Genomic DNA, 14,222 nt, shown 5'->3' with positions numbered 1-14,222 from the left:
CTCTCCCTCATAATAAACAGTCCCTTTCAAGTCCTCCAACTCCAAACGCCAGAATAAATAGAAAAATCTTGCATCATGTCTTGAATGTTCAAATCTGGGTTACTTCAATGAGGAGTAAGTTCCAAATCTGAAGGCCGCTAATGAAGAAAGCGGTACCAGCATCTCTCCTCTTATTTTTAAGTGAAGGTGCTCTTGCTCATTGCTTAAGCTGATCTTGGGTGTGCAGCTTTGCATGGGGAGCGGCAGTTTCTCAAGTAGGCAGGTGCTAAAAATGTTAGGGCTTTATAGGTCAAAACAAACATCTGAAATTCTGCCTGGAAACCAATAGTATTGATATTGTGAAAGCAGGATTCCTTTGTTAGTGACACTGGTTAGTTGAGTAGTTTCTTGCTGGATACTTTGCTGTTAAGTACTTATGTGCTTGGGGAACATAAATACAATCTCATGCAAATGAAAATAATTCAGAAAATTACTTACCCAGTTGTATGTTTTATAATTATTTAAGTCTGCTACAGCTCTTTGTTCTGTCGCTTGTTACAGCGTACAGGAAGGTAGACATCCTTAAATGTTAGTTCTTGTGTGCGTTGGGGCATCTGTGTTTGTACAGCCAATTTTGGGCTTTCTGTGTTATTATATTAATAGTTACCTATTAACATGGAAGAAAATGTCCCCTGTTCAGCTGATATCTCTCTAGAGAGTTGATGTCCATGAAGTTAACAGATATGTAGAAGTATTACAGAGGTCAACCTTGCAAAAAGTGAAAAAAGAGGAAAGCTGCAGCAACATATTATAAATGCTGTATTAGGGGAATGATTATTAACCAGCCCACCACCATCTGTCTATATGTTAGCTTTCTGACTACAAGATGCTGGTATCCACAAGAGAGCAAAGTAAGTAGGTATGCTGCAAGACATGGCTGACACAAACAGGAATTGAGAAATTTTTTAAAATCACTGCGTCTTCTGCAAGGATATTGCTTGTCTTTCTAAAATCATATTCCTGTATTTAAGCACCGTACCAAAGCGGATGACAAACTACTGGAGATACCAAACAAAAACATTAAAATCTCATCTCTTTTGCCATGATAGAGTCCTCATTTTATTTGGATTGTATGAAAGAGCACATCTATGCTTAAGGAAGTGGAACATTAAGCTTAAATCAACATAATAGGTAAATAAGTATAGCAAAGTTCAACCACCCATATCTGCTGTGCAAACCTCATCTAATCATCAAAATAGAGAAAAGATGGCGGGAGAGGGAGAGAAATCCAACTGCCTTTCCCACCAAGGGGAAAGAGGGGTATCACACTTATTCATTAATTATTTTAAAAACACATTAAAAGTATTCCCTTAATAACAGACACAATTGAGGTTGTGAAATACAAAAAATAGGGAAGTGGGGAATAACAAATGAGGTCAACTTAAAAAAAACCCTTATTATTTAAGTTAGAAGAATGATTAGAGAAGTGGGGAGAGAGTTTCAATCTTTAGCGCTCAACCTTTTCATGTTCTCTGTATGTATAAATATCTCCTGTCTGTGTGTTCCATTCTATGCATCCGAAGAAGTGAGCTGTAGCTCACGAAAGCTCATGCTGAAATAAATTTGTTAGTCTCTAAGGTGCCACAAGTACTCCTGTTCTTTAATCAGGGATGTGATGCTGAGATTCCTAAAATGCAGGATACGTGTCACCTAGCTAGTCTCTAATAAAGGTAAGGCTTACACAATTTGGGCTTTAAAAACTATTTATGCCAACTTAGAATCAACTTGCTCTTTAGAGGCAGTGTCAATGTAATATGATTGCTCAAACCAGCTGTTGTATGCTGAGCAAGCTGCCAATGACAGAGAAGAGATTCAACTGCAATAATCAAGCCTCCTGGTCACGAGGGCATGTTTTGCTAATTTATTACAGATTAAATAAGTCTGCATATGCAACTGAAGAGACTTTCAAGATGTCTCTGACATGGTTTATCATTGACGGGATGGTCAAGTTTAAGCCAACATTCTTATTTTTCTTCATTACATCAGAATGAGTCCTCTTGAGTATGTCAGTGGGGTCCAAGTGCAGCTGTAGTTGAATAGCTGTTGTTTCTCCATCACCCCAGCAGAACAGGAAAGTGGATTCTGAAGTGTAAATTATTAAATTGCCGGGCTTTGTTGGCATCGGTATTAAATTGGCTAAAAACACACTGTGCTTAAATGCAATACTTAGTGTGTGTGTGTGTGTGTGTGTGTGTGTGTGTGTGTGTGTGTGTGTATATATATATATACACATTTCTGAAGTCATTTACATGGAAGAAAGAAATTAAAGGGACACTCAATTTAATTTTTTTTAAATTGACTAATTTTTTAAAACAACCCAGTTTCTGTCAGAGTACCCTTTTAAATAATATGCTCTGAAAGTATTTGTAAGCAGTTATTTAAAAATATGTAAGGTTTTTTTAATTCTTGGTTCATGTTTACAAAATCTATTAGCAGTGGAGGAACTGTTTACCTATGCAGAGGAAACATTGAAACTGTACACAAAGTGTTGGAGGGTAATGTCTACACTGCAATTAGACACCCTCAGCTGACCTGTGCCAGCTGACTTGGCTTGTGGGACTGGGTCTGTTGAATTGCAGTGAAGATATTCAGGCTCGGACTGCAGCCCAAGCCCTGGGATCTTCCCATTTCTCAGGGTCCTAGAGCTTGGGCTGCAGCCCAAGTCTGAATGTCAACTTTGCAATTAAATAGTCCCTTCACCCAAGTGAGCCCCATGAGCCCAAGTGACCCATGGGTCAGCCATGAGTTTTTAATTGTAGTTTAGGCATACCTAGAGAGACAAGGTGGCTGAGGTAATATCGTTTATTGGACCAACTTTTATTCGTGAGGGAGACAAGCTTTATCAAACCTGAAGAGCTCTGGGTAAGCTCTAAAGTATTGTTAAATATGCAGAACAAACAAGATGGAAAAAAAAGAAATCTTTTTGTTAATTTCTGAGTTATAGTAATCATAGGTCAAGTACAGAAGGTACAAACCTTTCAGACAAATGTGAGTTTTTTTCCAAATAGATAGTGACTCTATAAAGATAAAAGGAAGATACTGAGGATGTCCCAAAAGTTAATGTTGCAAGCTAACTTTACACGAGCCTTAAGTTAAAATGTTGCATAAGTTTCAGGTCCAGAAATTTATAACAAAACAAAGTCTTTCTTAGTATTGCAATCATTCCTCTTAAGTCTCGGACTCGTAGCTCCTCCCCAGAGTTCCCTCAAGTTCTTTCATGAATGTCTTAGGTCAGCGATGCCCCACCTTATTACAGGAGGGCCACGTAAACCTAAGCACAACCTTGTGTGGGTCAAACAGATTCTACAAATTTTAATAAGATTTAAAGTCACCTGTACTGATTTATGTTTTAAGTTGATCTTGTTTCATAAGTAGATAGGTTGTTTCTGTGTACAGTATTGTGTAAACTAAAGTGATGTAAACATGATTACAAATGCTAATGAATTGGCTGTTAATATATTGTGTTGAAGCAGGACACAGGGCTTATTAAATGGTCTCGTGGGCCATGGGTTGGGCACCCTGTTTTAGGCCTCCATACTCATAGCTACAAGAGTTTTATTTCATTTTCTTCTCTCAGCTTTCAAGCCCTATAGTTTCCCAGCTTCTCAAGCACCCCCAAGTCACAGTACTTCAGACTGGAGATCTTTATTTACCTGATCAAACTATCTTATTCTTCTCTCCTCTCCCCTTCACAGCTTGTTTAATCACACTACTTTCACACTAAACACTGGCATAACAGGGACATTTTATAAACAGCTTGTGACTCTGAGGAAGAGCAACGCGTAAAACTGACATCATTGTGGCAGCATAAATTCTCCTAGTGTGAGTACAGAAGCTAAAAGTGAGCTTTAAAGTATTGCCAATATAGCTTAAATTTCACTATTTAATTTGTGATCAAATTTCAGTCACTTTGGGAGAGAATTTGGGATGGAAATTGGTAGGTACGAGTCTCTCTCTCTGTCTCTCTCTTTTATTCCATTCCTATCCCTCTTTGCCCTTTTCCCATTGAAATATTTGTTATATCTAGGGCTATCAATTAATTGCAGTTAATGAATGCAATTAACTGAAAAAATTAATGCGATAATTTTTTTAACTGCGTTAATAGCATACATCTGGTCGGAGGGAGGCATGGGCTGCGGAGGAAACTGACAGTGTCCGGTCAGATGCAGTAACCCAATCTGCTTCTGGAGGGTGGGAAGAGAAGAAGGAGAGGAGAGAAGAGGAAGTGGCTCCCATCCCGGCACCGGCGGAGAGGTAGGGATCTTGAACCCACCATTGCCTCCAGTCAGCCCCTCACTTTGGGAACCGACCTCTCCTCCCTGTGCTGTGCCCCAAGATTCCTCTAAAGGAGGAACTAGAAGTAGGACTGAGTGGATTTGTAGATTCTAAAATATTACATTGTTTTATTTTTGAGTTCACTTACAAAAGTAGATTTTTTTAATGTAAGTTCAACTTTAATGATAAAGAGATTACACTACAATATTTCTATGAGGTGAACTGAAATACTATTTCTGTTTCTTTTTTTTATAGTGCAAATGTTTGTAATAAAAAATAATACAAAGTGAGCATGGTACACTTTATATTCTGTGTCGTAATTGAAATCAATATATTTGAAAATGTAGAAAATATCCAAAATATTTAAATAAAAGGTATTTTATTATTGTTTAGCAGTGTGATTAAAACTGCGATTAATTGTGATGAATTTTTTTAATCGCTTGACAGTCCTAATTATAACTTTGTATATCTCATATATACACATTATTCATAAGCAAGCGGAGACCAAATGACTTGACAAACTAAATAGAAACTTTGACCAGCAGCACTTCCACTGTGAGGCATAACTTTGTTTCAGTAACTGGAAATTGTGTTTTCCTCTTTTAGCCAGGTCATATTGTGAGAAGTTACTTGCACAGCTCTAGAAATAGAGCTAACTGGAAACTCCTGTATCCACAAAACTTGACCTTGAATGTATTTGTTCTTTTTTGCTAGGATCTAAGGGTCGGCAACCTCTGGCATGCGCAGGTAAGTACCCTGGCGGGCCGGGCCAGTTTGTTTACCTGCCGCGTCGGCAGTTTCAGCCGACCGCGGCTCCCATTTGCCTTGGTTTGCCATCCCAGGCCAATGGGGGTGGTGGGAAGCTGCGACCAGCACATCCCTCGCCCGCGCCGCTTCCCACCGTCCCCATTGGCTTGGGACGGAGAACCGCGGCCAGCCAAACCTGCCGATGCGGCAGGTAAACAAACTGGTCTGGCCTGCCAGGGTGCTTACCCTGGCGAGCTGCGTGCCAGAGGTTGCCGACTCCTGATCTACACTCATCCGTGCTCAGAACAGTAACTAGTTTATACTGGTGTGTAGTTCTTTTTCATGCAAAGCTTCTATATTTATGTTTAGGGGAGGAGAGGTTGCTATAACTTTTCTGAGGATGTTATATATATCTTTATTTAGTGTGGTCCTTAGAGGTTACAAATGGAACTGAGCAGAATAGATATTATGGAAGTAAATATGGTGTAAAAACATCTAGTGAATGACTAGATTAAGGGAGTGGTAATACACTGTAATATAGTACACCTCCTAAATTGGGAGCTTGAGACAAGACAAGTTTGGTGATGATAAAGTAGTTAATTACAATGGCTTTTGGTCTGTGTGAACTGAGCTGGGGATCTCTGTCAAACTAGACGGTATTCGTGTCACAGCTACTCTTTGAATTCTCAGCAGAAGGAACTGAGTGGCCATGGAGATTAAGCTACTCTTCAATTTCCTGAGGTGGAGTATCCCGCTCAAGGTTGGGAATGGTGTAGGGAAATTTGTCCTGCTGTTCATGCTGTACTGATTTTCAGATAGGACTACAGTCTGTATGGTTGTCAGTTTGGCACACTTTGAGGCCGAAACTCACTAAAATTTAAATAGATTTCATAGATGTGATTAATTTTCTGTTTCAGTTTTGTACATTATGTGCTGACCTATTTGCAAACCCTTTTTTGATATATGAAGGAGGTGAGATTGCTTTTCAGGTGTGGGCTATTTTATTTCAGGAGTGTTTGCAGAGGGTGGAGATGGGAATGTGGCCTTTTAAAATAGACCAAACCTCCCTGGAGTTCAGAAGACTTAATTGTGTTCACTCTCTTTTTTTCATTGCACACTGAAGCCCACAACTTAAAATACATCATTAGGCTTTTCACTGGAAATGCTTCAGGAAACACTGCAGGTATTTTGATATGTTGGTTTTCTGCAGTCTCTGTATTACATTGGAATGCCTATTCTGTTTTGTGTAACCATTTTTTCCCTTGTGTAAAGAAAAATGGAAAGCTAAAATGTAGTTTTTAGTGTCATGTGATGGATTTTTGATTGCTTAGCGTTTCAGTACTATTCCAATGGAATATATTTCCTTTTTTGTGTGCTGTATAAAGCAATTGATCTTTTTAAAGAAAAAGTGAAACTGTAAATACTGTATAAGCAGTCTGATCCAAGCACCTTTTCATAGGAAAGGTGTACATGACTGTTTGCCAGTATCAGAAGTAAACTGATGTTTAAAAAGTTTTTAAACTGTGGGGTTCAAATCCTTGAGAGCCTTGTTTTTTTTTCTGTTAAACGTACCTCAGCTACATGGTACAAGTACTGTAAGTAGCTTTAGGTTCTTGTATAGTTTGTCAGGGTGTTTCTCTTTGGAATTAGTTTGCTTTCCTCCTAGGAAGGCTAAGCACTTCTTAAAGAATCTGTTTCATAGTAAAGATTCCTTCAACTACTTTTTGTAACAGGCAAAAAAAAAAAAGTGGGGGGGAGGGGCTTCTGTTGCAGTGTCTGCTTATTAAGTCGTCTTAACTGCCCCAGGTCTACTCCAGTTGAAGTCAGAAGTAGAGAAGTAGGCAAATTTTGGAGACAGCACAAACTAAAGCTTCATTGTATAGATCTGAATGTTCTACAGAGAAATAGCTTGTATCATGTCTTAGCAAGCTTTTACAGTAGTGAAAGAAATATGGTGAAAGGTATTTCATTGTTCCAGTGCTGGCCATCCAGTGAAATTTTTCTGGCATTTTTCTTTAATTTCAAAAGTGTATTATTTAGTAGTATTTTGCTGCAAATATATATGGTAGAGCTACTGCAGTAGCAGAAAATTATTTCCACATCATTACTTTAGAAGAGGACAAGCTTTTTGTCCCCTTGTTTATTTTGCTAATATGTTTTAAAATGATAGTGTTGGGGATGGAGGGTAGTGGCTAATTTGACTGCTCATGGAAGAGTGTGACTGGTGGGTCTAGCTGTGGTTGGGCATTGCTTAAATTCATTGGCAGAGTTGCAGGAAATTAAGCCCCAAGAAGGACTGTAGACAGAAAAAGAGCATTTCTCCTTTGCATCTTACCAAACTGAAGAAGATCTGAATAACTGAGGGGCCACTCAATCTTACAGAAAAATGTGTTTAATTATCATACTGCAGGAGCAGCGTATTCAGAGGAGAGACTCAAGGGTGTTGGTTTTGTATAAATGAGTGCCCTGGTATTTGGTAAGAAAGTGCCCCCATGTTGCTTCCCTCACTCCTCCTCATTCCTGGTTTCTCTGTTTCGTGCCTCTGCAATTTCACTTGAATCAGAGCAAATACCTTGATTGGGGTTTAAGGGATTGTGCTCTGGACAAACTGTAGTCGGTGGTAGAATGGGTCAGGGAAGGAGACACCACTAAATGGGAAAGCTTTGAACTCTAGAAACAGGGCCCCTCTTGATGCTCCTGGAACTGTAACATCCTTGATATTTCTGTCGTCTGACTTCATAGGACCCGGATGGCTAATTTAAGTTGTACCAAATTATAGGTCTTATGTTGGAAAATGTCCAGTGCAGAATACTAAGCTCCTTGTCACTGACGATGGTTTTAGTGTTTAAAACTCTGGTCTTCAGAGAACATTTTTTCTGTAATAGTTTCACATGATGTGTGTGTTACTTTGTTGCTTTTGGGATGGATATGAATGTTTAAGATGTGTGTTTGTGTATACGAAGATTAAATTTCATTACTCAGAGTTAAATTAAGTTCAGGAGTGTAGGAAAGTTTCTTGCTCCATATGAGTACAGAAACCACTTCTTGGTAAACTCTCACATAGAAGGATTGTGCCTGTACTGCTGCAGCACACTATCCTTCCTCTATAACACCAGAGTGACACAAACAGTTTCATACTAGTCTTTCTGTCAGGATCTCTGAGCAGCCCCGGAACATTTCATCCTTTGTTGGGAGAGGACAGAAAAGACAAACTGAATAGAAGAGACCAAGTGACCCATCCTTCTTGTTTGCTAATTTCTCTTTCTCCTGCTGAGCTCTAACCGCCTCTCTTTCTTCTTGTCAGCCTCTCGCTCTCACCTGGTTCCTTTCCCTCCCAGTACAGACATGCTTTGGTCTTCTCTAGTTTAAAACAACCCACTCTTGATCCTTTCTTTCAAATAATCACCCAATCCCTTTTCCTTCCATTCATCTTCAGATTTATTGAACATGCTGTTAATTCCCAGGCAGACTGTACCTCTGACTCCTCCTGGTGTTTTCCATGTGCACGCCCTCTAGGTCTCAGCCCTCAGACTGTCGCCTTCCTCTTGGGATGGAATCATCCAATTCTCCCACGCTCAGATGAGGTGGCAGGTTGTAGTGTTCTGTGTATCAACTGTGATCACCTCAGCAAGTTTGACTTATGTCCAGACCCTGCTATTCTGTTCTCTTTCGGGCAATGATCATGTAATCAATAATCAAACAGCCTCCTAAAGCAAAGCATTATTTATTTAGAGCCAAAGCATTTCAGAGACAACATATCTTTAAAAATAATAAAATAGGCTGTCAGAGGGTAGCTGCACCTGTATTCCCTTTCCTTGGTCCCTTGAGGACACCCATTTAAAGGTTTCCTGCTCCCAGCCATCACCTCTCCTGGGCAGAGACTTGCATCTTACTCTGTCCTGACCAGGAGTTTTAAGACTGCACAGCTCCCTGGATTTACACACTACCTAATTAGGCCAGTGCCTGTACTTTGCTTTCTCTCCAAAGGCTATAATAACTATATTGCCCACAGTTATAAGTTATTACACAGATTCTTCTGAACAAGCACATTTTTTCTTAAGGTAAAAGCATTACAGTGAAAACATAAAAAAATACAAGTTCTTATACACATGTTAAAAGCTTACCATAGGTCACCTATAAATACTGTGGGGCTCTAGTAGGTCAAGTTCTTCCAACCCTTCCGCAAAGATTGTAGGCTCCTCCCCACCCTTGGACAGAAATCCTGTCTGAATGCTGGATCAGAAAGAAGGCCCTGAATCAGTTGAAACTCAGGCTATTTATCCAAAAATCCTTCTTTGGTCTGTTGGCCACTAGAGAATCCAGTTTGAACCAGAATATGCAAGACTCCCCTGGCGGTGATATTTCTCTCGGGGGCTTATAACCTGGTTGTGTTGCCTTACCATCCACTATTTTTTACATCCTGGAGGAGCTGTGGTAATCCATCCCACTCTTCCTACATCGGCTCTCCTTTCACCTGCATCAGATACAAGCTCTCTTGCTTCAGCTTTAAAATGCTTCATAACTTAGTCCAGCCCTAGATGAGGTAGTAACCTATTGTGAGGTTGATCCCTGCCTTTGCTCTGCCAGTATTCCCAGCCTCTACAGTCCACCATTCAGCTTCCCTCCTAAACACCTCCATGCTTTCTCCTAGTCTGGCCCTCATGCATGGGAAAAATCCTAGATAAAATTAAGATACCTATTACTTTAACCTCCTCCACATCCATCCTTAAAACTCACCTTACCATGATCCCTACAACCCCCAAACTATTCGTTGTGGCTAGACAGGTGACTTATTCCTCTTCCCCTTCTTTCCTCTTCCTGCTCCCTTCCTCTCTCTCTATCCTCAATTACAAAACCTGTAACAAAGCTGTGCCAGTTCTTCACTAGATTAATTTGTGTCTGATGATCAAATTTTAATTCTTTATTACACACATTGCTGAAATATCCATTCTCTGTCTTAAACCCTTGCATAGCACTTGGGATCTTCTTGAATGAATAAAATGCATAGCATACTATATAAACTGATTATAGTGGCCCTTTGGAATGTGGCCATTGCTAGGTTGTAATGTGAACAGGGTGTTATATACCATAGCACATCAGTTTAGGACAAGAACTGAAACAGAATGCTGTATCAAGTTGAAAATGTTCGGGTAACACAGATGGGCAGAATGTAATTACCAGAATTTTAATTTGACCTGGACAGTAGGACCAACACCGTTATTTTTGTGTTTAAAGAATAAATTGCTTCAGAATTTTTAATAAATACAATTTTAAATGCTGTCACCTGTTTATTTCTAGTTCAAACAGGAATTATTTCAGGGAAGTTCTAAGGATTGTGTTCCTCAGGAAGTCAGACTGGATGATCACTATGGTCCCTTCTGGTTTGTAATCTCTTTGTGGGGGGGGGGGGGGGGGGAAGTCATCAGTTTCTCACAGTTAATCCACAAAATATATTACTGAACTTTGCTGGATGTCCAGGAGGAAAATCAGGTTACCGATGTCTGAAGAAAAGTGACTTGGCATTTGTTAAGATGAGATTCTTTTGTGGAGAAATATATTAAGAACTGATGAACAAAGTCTAATAGAAATGCTTTCTGCAAGTGGATCTGTTAATCCTAGTTTAAGAGAGGGCATTTTATGAGATAGCAGCTGTGCGTTTCCATCTTATTAGACAGTAGCATTATCATTTATCAGTTCAGACAATGCTGTGAATGGATCCTTAGTTTGTTGTTCTCCAGCTGGGAATTTTGCTGCCCTGTTGTTTTTTTCTATGGGAAAGACTGTTACAGTCAAAAGGAAATGTAATGTCTGTTGTGTTTTTGGACACTTGTTGAGCTCTGCTAGCAACAATGGTGCTATGTTAAATGGCCTTTTGTGATGCTTTGGGATAATTGAGTTATTTTTTTCCTAAACCTGTTCTCTTTTTTTCACACTTTAAATAGCCAAAAAACAAACAGAAAACCAAACCAAAACAACCCCCCCATCATACAGATAAATAACTTACAGTAGTAAAGGTCAAAGTTGTTTAAATCAAAGCATGTTTAAATCTAATCCACATAGGACACAAATCAAGGAGAAGAGTCTTCATCTGAATTGGTAGCCCTGTAATGGCTGATCTGCAGGGAAAATAAAGTTTAATTTTCATTTGATGTTCCATATTGGCATTTATAAGATTTGAAGAAATAAGATGTTCCCTTCTCCTACATAGGGGAAGAAAGCCAGTAGTTTAAGGTTTTTCAACCTGTAGGTTGTAAGCACCCTCCTTTTTCCTCCCCTTTTTTTACTCATCTGTGTAACATAATTCCAGGAAAGTCCTTGTGTGTGTCATTCTGAAACCTTTTATATCTGTAGAATCCGTGTGAAGCTACAGAAGCAGCTACAAGTGTGATTGAGAATTCTCGTTGTACAGAATAGCACCAGGCTGAATCATCACTGGCTTTCATGGTCTGTTACTGTCCAGTTTTTAACTTCTTAGCCATTTTGACTTTACAGATTACACCAGTGCTGTGTACAGTGGCAGTGGGGCATATATCTATTGCTGTGCCAAGAGTCCTAGACTATTGTGATAAAGAGGTAGCTTAAGCAAGCACCACTCCTTTAGGGGAGGGATAGCTCAGTGGTTTGAGCACTGGCCTGCTAAACTCAGGGTTATGAGTTCAATCCTTGAGGGGGCCACTTAGGGATCTGGGGCAAAATCAGTACTTGGTCCTGCTAGTGAAGGCAGGAGGCTGGACTCGATGGCCTTTCAGGGTCCCTTCCAGTTTTATGAGATAGGAATATCTCCATATATTATTATTACCCTTGCTCTGCAGCTAATTTGTATGTGACAGTTTCATTGGTTGTATGAAGGAGCGTTCACAGATGGTGTATTACTTGGCCCAGCTTCCTTAGTTCTTCAGAACCACCCACACAGCAATACAACCAGAACACACAATTTACCCCTAACACACACACAGTCCTTCACCACAGCTTACACCTCACAATCCCCACCAGCTGTAAGGAGCACAGATCTTACAGGATTGTCACTCTGTTTGTGTCACTATGAAGCTTAGAATGTCTGAGTCAATACGAAGAGATAGAAACGGCTACAAGGATGGCTGAGAATTCTTTTTGTTTAGATTATCACCCGGTTCAGTCATCACTGGGCCACTGAGAACCAGATGGAATGTTGGAGTCCAAAGGTTCTGTGGCAGTTGGAATGTGACAGTTAATCAGAGAAGGTGGGAGTAACAGCTATAAGGCGTAATAAAGAGGTGGTTATACCTCCAGCTGGGGGATAGCTGTGTGCACAAATTTAAGGGAATATGTATAAACAGCAATATTGCTCACTACAGCACAGCACATGGAACCAAGAGCCCCCATTTTTGGCTTTTTTACACACAACTTTACAAATTACACATCACACCTGTGAGACAGTGTGGACTTTCTAAAGTTTCTAATCTTTATGGAGAGAACTTAAAAAATACGAAAATCACACAAACCATTATGATGCCTGCCAAAATCTGCAGCCTAAAATAATTGCTCTAAAATGAGTTTTCAACCATGGGCTGCGAATCACTGTTGGAGTCATGGCCACTCTGCCCCTCCTGTATTGGTAAATGGGAGGAGGCACTGGCTAGATTCTGGCCACCTAGGAGCAGAGGTTGAGAGCAACCATTTTGGTCTGGTTAGTAGAAATCCTTTCCCAGTTGCAAATATCTGCTGCTTTTATATTTCTAGGAATACTTAATTCAGTTGTTACTAAAAGGGGGGGATGAGGTAACTGAAGATATAAATCATTCTGTGTTTGGAATGGGCACAAAACAGTATGAACAGCTAGATTAAAGAGTGATTCTACTCTGAAAGTGATGCTAAATTGGCATTGCGGGGAAACGTTTGTGCATATTTTACTTTCTTACAAACAAAATGGCTTTTAACTGCTACTCTTGTGAACTCAACCTGGGATTTGAAAGTCAAGCTGTATTTGTTCTCATCATCGGAGTTTAATAATGTTGGTGATTTGCTAGCCAGAAAAGCCCTGCTCACTCTCCCATAGCTGTATTGATTCTGCAGTGTTATCATACAAAATGTTAGGGTTTTTTAGGCCAGTAATGGAAGCAGATATACACAATATACACAGTGGGCTTCTTGATTAAGAATTCTTTCTGACCATAACAGCACTTGAACCAGTGGACCATTTTTCCTGAAATCTGAGCGAGAGAAATTAGAGTTGTAGCCTGGGATTTGGGAGACCCAGGGTCAGATCCTATTTCACCACAGACTTCCTGTATGACCCTGAGCAAGCCACTTTATTCTCTGTCTTTCTGTTCCCCATCTGTGAAATGGGAATAATAGCTCTTACACATCTCACAGGGTTGTTGTGCAGACAAATACGTTAAAGAGTGTATGAAACTCCCAGATACATAGTAGTAGGGGCCATATAAGTACCTAAGATAGAAAAAGTGTTAACCTCATATAAGGCCCGATCCAGTGCTCACAGAAATCAATGGAAAGGCTAAGTTAACTAATGTTTATATTAACCTAGGAGATCCTCAAATGGAAAGCACTGTGAAGCGGCTGCCTGCACAGGAAAAACTTACCAAAAATTCTCATTGGTTCACCTGACAACTCTGTTGACTTGGATCACTTTTTATTACCTTTTCTATTACTCTGCCTTATGAGCAACTTCAATTCAAATGGAGGTAAAAATGGGTCTGGCTGCTAGAACTTTGTGTACACAATGGCTGCCATTATTCTGACATCATCACTGTGTTTTTTTTGTAAATTTCCCCCAGATAGAAGAGGCCTATTGGGCAAAGGTTAGATTAGGTTTGTTCTCATGCTTTTGGACAGCATAGAGGCCACTAAATGCATGATGTGCTTCCATGATATTGTGTCCCTAGCCAAATCTGGTATATTCCGGGATTAGAGGCCTGTGAGGGACTGGTGTCTGGCTCCATCCAACCTTTGTGCTTTAGGTCTTCCGGATTTTTTTCCCCAGCCTGCTTTTATTGGGTCGAAGTCAAAAGTGATTTTTGCAGGGAAGTTGGTAGGTATATGACGATGCCACCTTGGAGAGCGTAGGGCAACCATTTGAAAGCACAGGACCTGTTAAGTTAGAAAATAGATCTGTACTTGAATTCATACTGGTTTGATGTTTTTGTTCATTTGGTGATGCTTCA

At 39.9% G+C, this 14,222-nt stretch overlaps 1 protein-coding gene and 1 long non-coding RNA gene across 6 annotated transcripts in view; one reads left to right on the top strand and one right to left on the bottom strand.

Moving 5' to 3' along the window:
• SGMS1 (sphingomyelin synthase 1) overlaps nt 1-14,222 on the top strand; it is a 197,990-nt gene that overhangs the window by 31,287 nt on the left and 152,481 nt on the right. For 3 of the 4 annotated variants that reach the window (XM_045024087.1, XM_045024089.1, XM_045024088.1), the window contains one exon: nt 4,145-4,293. The exons of the other annotated variant lie outside the window; for it this stretch is intronic. The gene's annotated coding sequence lies outside the window, so the exon portion shown is untranslated. The remainder of the gene's footprint in view (nt 1-4,144; nt 4,294-14,222) is intronic. 4 annotated transcript variants of the gene reach the window in all.
• On the bottom strand, nt 7,510-13,742 carry LOC123374295. 2 transcript variants are annotated; one of them, XR_006581060.1, is made up of 4 exons: nt 13,641-13,742; nt 11,066-11,177; nt 9,462-9,535; nt 7,510-8,768 (listed from the first exon to the last, which is right to left on the bottom strand). It is a non-coding gene; the product is annotated as an uncharacterized LOC123374295 (long non-coding RNA). The 2 variants fall into 2 exon arrangements; XR_006581061.1 differs by lacking the exon at nt 13,641-13,742 and adding an exon at nt 12,077-12,202.

The sequence above is a fragment of the Mauremys mutica genome, chromosome 7, assembly GCF_020497125.1.
Source record: "Mauremys mutica isolate MM-2020 ecotype Southern chromosome 7, ASM2049712v1, whole genome shotgun sequence".
Taxonomy (NCBI): Eukaryota; Metazoa; Chordata; order Testudines; family Geoemydidae; genus Mauremys; species Mauremys mutica.
The sequence above is the reverse complement of the archived record's forward strand: the minus strand, read 5'-3'. Positions and strand labels throughout refer to the sequence as shown.